Raw genomic sequence first — 5,413 nt, forward strand, 5'->3', positions numbered from 1 at the left:
AAGCTTGTTCTAAGTAGGTGCTTTAGACCACTGAGCCATCTCACCAGCCCCTGCATGGTGCTTTTTGCATGGCTAGCTTCTTGGGAGAGTTTTGGGAAGAAAGTTGCTAACTCAAGATCTTCAATATATTTAGAGCTGTGGGTTTCTCCTTGGGGATAGGGTGTATGTATGACTGGGACTTGAACCCAGGGCCTTTGCACTGAAGTATGTTCCTAGTCTTACCCTCTAGTCATCCCCCCTTTTTCATCTTTTATTTGAGACAGGCTCTTGTTAACTTGCCCACAGTAGGCTCCAGTGAGCTTGTGATCCACATGCCCTAGCCTTGCAGAGTACTAGGATTCATGGTGAATGCAGCTTCTATATTTGTTATGCTTTATCTCATTTTCACATCCTTTCAAAGTCTCTCCATTTATGGAGAGGTGGGCTATTATACCCATTTTACAGATAAGGAAAACAAAGCTCAGGGCCAGGGAGATGGCTCAATGGAATAAGCGCTTCCTTGGCAAGCCTAAGGGCCTGAGTTCAATCCCTGGTTCCACAAAAACAAACCAACAAACAAAAAAACCCCAAAAAAACAAAGCTCAGGAAAGGTAGGTGGGAAGGTGGGGATGTAGCTCAGTAGTAGAGTACTTGTTAAGTGCATCCAAGGCCCTGAGTTCCACCCCCAGCACTGAATCGGGGTGGGAGAATCAGAAGCCTACCTCAGAGTGGACACCAGGAAGTGGTAGAGGCAGGATCTGAATCTAGACTACCAGATTCTAGAGCCATTTTTCCCTCCACTATGCTTGCAAGTTTGGGAGGTAAGGACCTATGGCTCAGGCATGTTTGTGACAGAATAAAGGATGTGAACCACGTGGACCTTCTTCAAAGCAGAGACTTGTGCGACACCTAACAGGTGCTGCACCTAGCTTCAGAACTCCCACATGGCCACCCCTTGGAAGGCACTACCTTGTCTCCACCTCCTGTTGTTCATGTCTGGCACCAGCTACTTGGTTATGACTGGTTGATCCAAGTGGGCACCTGACTCAAGGGCACAGTTCTGGGGCTGGGCATGCCCCAAGATGGTATTCAGAGGAGAGCTGGGACAGTTATGCCCTCTAGGGAGAGTGAATTGGAGAACCCTTAGTGTCTGAGCCATATGGTGTTGCTCCTATTTATTTATCCATCTATTTTTGGTGGAACCGAGGATTGAACTCAGGCCCTTGCACTTGCCAGGCAAGCACTTATTCTACTGAGCCATCTCCCCAGCCCATCTGAGCCATATGGTAGAAGCTGCTGAGCCCATCCAGAAGCTCTGTAGCAAAGTTGTCTGGGTCTGGCCCCAGGCTCTGTCATTTATTCATGTGTGGTCTGGGGTGGATTATTAATTGCTTAGAGCCTCAGTTTTATGATTTGTTAAATGGAAATAACAAGCTGGGTATGGTGTCCCATGCCTGTAATCCCAGCACTCAGGAGGCTGAGGCAGGAAGGATTATTGCAAGTTTGAGACCAGCCTGGACTATAAAGTGAGCACAAGGCCAGCCTGAACTGCATAGTGTGAGACTTTGTCTCACAAAGACCGAAAACAAACAAACAAACAAACAAACAAAAAAAATGAGATAACAAAGCTGAGCTTCAGAGTTGTTGAAGTGTTTCTCCTGAGGTTTCTGCCATTAGTGATAAAGGAAAGAAATTTAGACAATATCCTTTGTTTTTTTTCTTTTATAAACACTTTATTCTCATTTATTTAAACATCATAAAGTTTAATATAAATAAAGGACCATTTTATATCTGTATATTCAAAATAGGATAAAATACAGCCACTTTCTCTGAATTCAATGGATAGAAAGATCTGCACAAATAGTGCCTATGGACAGGATATCCTGTCTGCATCCTGCACTACAAACAACCACTAAGAAGACAACAGTATGCAATGTATTAACTATCAAAACCGTCCCACCAGTCAACCTTGAAACTATCTCACTGCTATTTGTTTCCCAACAAAACTATTTAAAAAAATAAAGTTTTTGAGGTGAGTACTATTAATATACTTATTTCATACAAAAACTTCTGGCCCCAAACTAATAAGCAGCTCCAAGTTGCACATAAAATTTGGAATTCCAGCAGTCTGAATCTATTCCTGCGATAAGCACATATGACACTGCTTTCATTGGTCAGTATAAGACTTACTAGAGGGGCTGGAGAGATGGCTCAGTGGCCTAAAGCACCTACTTGAAACAAGCTTGGCAAAGCACAGGGACCACGGTTCGATCCCCCAGCGCCACATGCCAGCCAGCCCCGCCCCCTGGTTGGCTGAGCTGGCCACACACACACACAATAAATAAATGTAATAAATAAAAATAAATAAATAATTTAAAAAAAAAAGACTTACTAGAATCTTTACAGACTGAAAAAAAAAAAACACAGAAATAGCCAAGAGGGATCAGTAACAGTAGCATGCTCCTAGCTTTCTGGAGTTGAAAAAATGGTTGGGGCAGGTGCCAGAGGTGGCGTGGAGGAAGACAGAGGTATGGATGTGGGCCTGGGAGCAGTAAGACTATCTTCCCAATATTAGAATCCGATTTTAAAGTTCTACAGAGTGGAGATATCTCCTATTCTTTACACCTCTGAAAAGCCTAGCTATTTAAACCTGTTCATTTAAAATGTAATTTTTAAAAACCAACAGCCAATCAAGTTTGGCCAGAAAATGTACTAAATATAAAGAAATTTGTGTAACTTCATATCTGATTTTTTTTCTTTTTAGACAATATCCTTTGAATAGTATCTTCCTTCATGTAGGCTTTATGGTGGCCTCAGCAGGGCATCCTCTGAGTGTAACCATGGCCAAGAGAAGCCTTTTGGGAGTGAATGCTCTGGTGAATTAAGGCAAGCCTCTCCCAGACATGTGACATAAGACGTGAGCAACACCCTTAAGATTCTGCCTGTGTCTTGTTTTGTTTTTTTTTTCCCCCATAATTTTATTGAATAAGGAATTTGTGTGTGTGTGTGTGTGTGTGTGTGTGTGTGTGTGTGTGTTTTGCTCCTTGAATGCCTTCAGGGCACTTTTGCATGGCTGGAGTGTTGTGGGGATCAAACTACAGCAAACTGAGGCTGCCAGCATTGTGGAAGCAGCCACTTAAAGAACTGAGCTAGGGCTGGGCCCCCCATAATTTTATTGAGAACTGCCTGTGTCTTGTGATGTCACCCTTCTCTGAACACTCAGGTCATCGTCACCCTTCTCTGAACACTCAGATCATTGGTATGAAACAAATCACCTCCTTCTAGGCAACCTGATGTTCCCTCAAATGTCCCAGAGATCTCCTCTGAGAGTGGGGCAGAGAATGGTGATAGTGGAAGGATAAAATGAGCAGAGGTAGCTCCCCATCACAATTTTAGCTCTTTGAAGACCAGAGCAATGACCATGCTCTAGAACAAATTAGAGTCATCTCTTTGTGTCCAGGGGTTCCACCTCTGTGGCTTCAAACAACTTGGGATCAAAAATATTCTAGAGTTGGGCATGTTGGCACACACCTGTAATTCCTGCACGCTGGGAGGCTGAGGCAGAAAGATCCAAAGTCTGAGTCCAGCCTGGACAACTTAGTGACTTAGCAAGACTCTGTCTCAAAATTAAAAAAAAATTGAAAAGGTGATGTAGCTCAGTTAGAAGGCCCTGGGTTCAAAACCTAATATGTAAAAAAAAAATTGCACCTGTCTGAACACATACAGACTTTCCCCCTTGTCATTATTCCCTGAATGATACAGTATAACAACTATCTACATGGCATTACATTGCATTAGGTATGACAAGGCATCCAGAGAGGCTTTAAGGTCTAAGGGAGCATGTGGCAGGTTCTTTGTAAATATTATGCTGTTTTATACCTCAGACACTGACAGACAAGTAGACATGGAGCAGCATCACATTGTGCTTAGTGGCCCATCTGTGTCTACCCTAACCCCACAGCCGCACATCTACTTTTCTCAGTAGCTTTTTCAACCCTTTACTGAGATAGTATCTTACTCTCACAGGGAGTGGCAGTCCCAGAGATGCCCAAGGTTTTCACAGCCAAACCCACACATGCTGGAAAGACTTCAAATTATAGAAGTCATAACTCAGTTCTAGTGCCTCTTTCCTTGGCCTGATTTCCAGCATTCCTCTGTGATTACCAAACTGGTGGGGGACAAAGGGCTTTGGCACCTGAGCAGACAGGCACACAGCTTCCCTCCCCCAAAGTGTAAGCTGGTATTTTTAGATCAAGTCCTTGGCCCTCTTATCTAAATGCCACCTTAACTGGAAATCTAGATTCCTCAGCCTTTCAAACATCCAGTCCCACCTCTGGAGGCCTGGGCCTCTCCTCCCTGCTTCCTGTCAACCACACAGGCCTATTTCCCCAGTAGCTTTGTTGAAAGCTCCTTTTCACTGGTGTCCTTTTGCTCAGTGGGATCATTTTTCTTGGAGCAAGTTCAGACAAGTACACACTTTTTTTTTTTTTGGCAGAGATTTTATTTCAGACATACTAAAATCCCAGCAAAGAAGCCATTTCCTGTGAGCCGCTTGCTGGATTTCCTCTATCCTTGGCAGCCACGAGGACCTCTCAACCCTCCTCATGTCCCACAACATAGGATCTGTAGCTTTTATATTACTGGTAACCTACTTACTCCTGTGGGGCCAAAGAGGAGAGAGGGCTATGGGGGAGTGTGTGGGCACAAGGAAGCTGAGACCCTTGGTCCGCTTCTCCGCACCCGGGGCAAAGGTGCGTTAGTCATGGTCACGCGGTGTCTCCTGCAGAGGGGCAGGTCACAGCGTCCACGAAGCCAGCAGCTCCGTGGCAGGCACCTTTGGCCAGCGTTCTTGGAGGCTGCGGTGGCTCTGCTGCGGTGACTCTACTGCGGACGCATGTGTCTCCTCCCTGAACGTTAAGGCCCCTGAATCCTCAGCACCACGGACAGGGAAACTGAGGCGGTAGGCGTGCAGAGGGCGGATCCCAGGGCAGCCAGTGGTGCTGTGTGGCGCCGGCCGTGTGGCCTCGAACCAGTTACCTCTTTCCTTTTCAGACCTCTTCTTTTGAACGTGGAATAGTAATGCTTCCGGCCTGGAGGTGGACCGAAGAGTGGACGTGGAGCCCGCACTGAGAAATGCCATAAAATCCCATCCACCGAGCCCCAGACCGAGGTGCCTCGCCCCAAGGTCACGCGGAAGCAGTAGCTTCCACACACCAGTTTCCTGCCTGCCCCTGCCAGGTCCTCGGCTTCTCAAGTCCTGGGCCTGTGGCCGGGTCCAAGGAAAGTTTCTCTCTCAAAGCCCACCCACCCTGGGCCCTCTACGCGCAGCAGCCCCTCGCCCAGCGAACCGCGCGGCCCACAATCACGCGGAGCGGCGCCCCTCGCGTCCCCGCCCCTCGCCACCCCACCGCAGCGCGAGCGACCCTGGGCGCCC

The sequence above is a fragment of the Octodon degus genome, unplaced genomic scaffold, assembly GCF_000260255.1.
Source record: "Octodon degus isolate 3935 unplaced genomic scaffold, OctDeg1.0 scaffold00018, whole genome shotgun sequence".
Lineage (NCBI taxonomy): Eukaryota > Metazoa > Chordata > Mammalia > Rodentia > Octodontidae > Octodon > Octodon degus.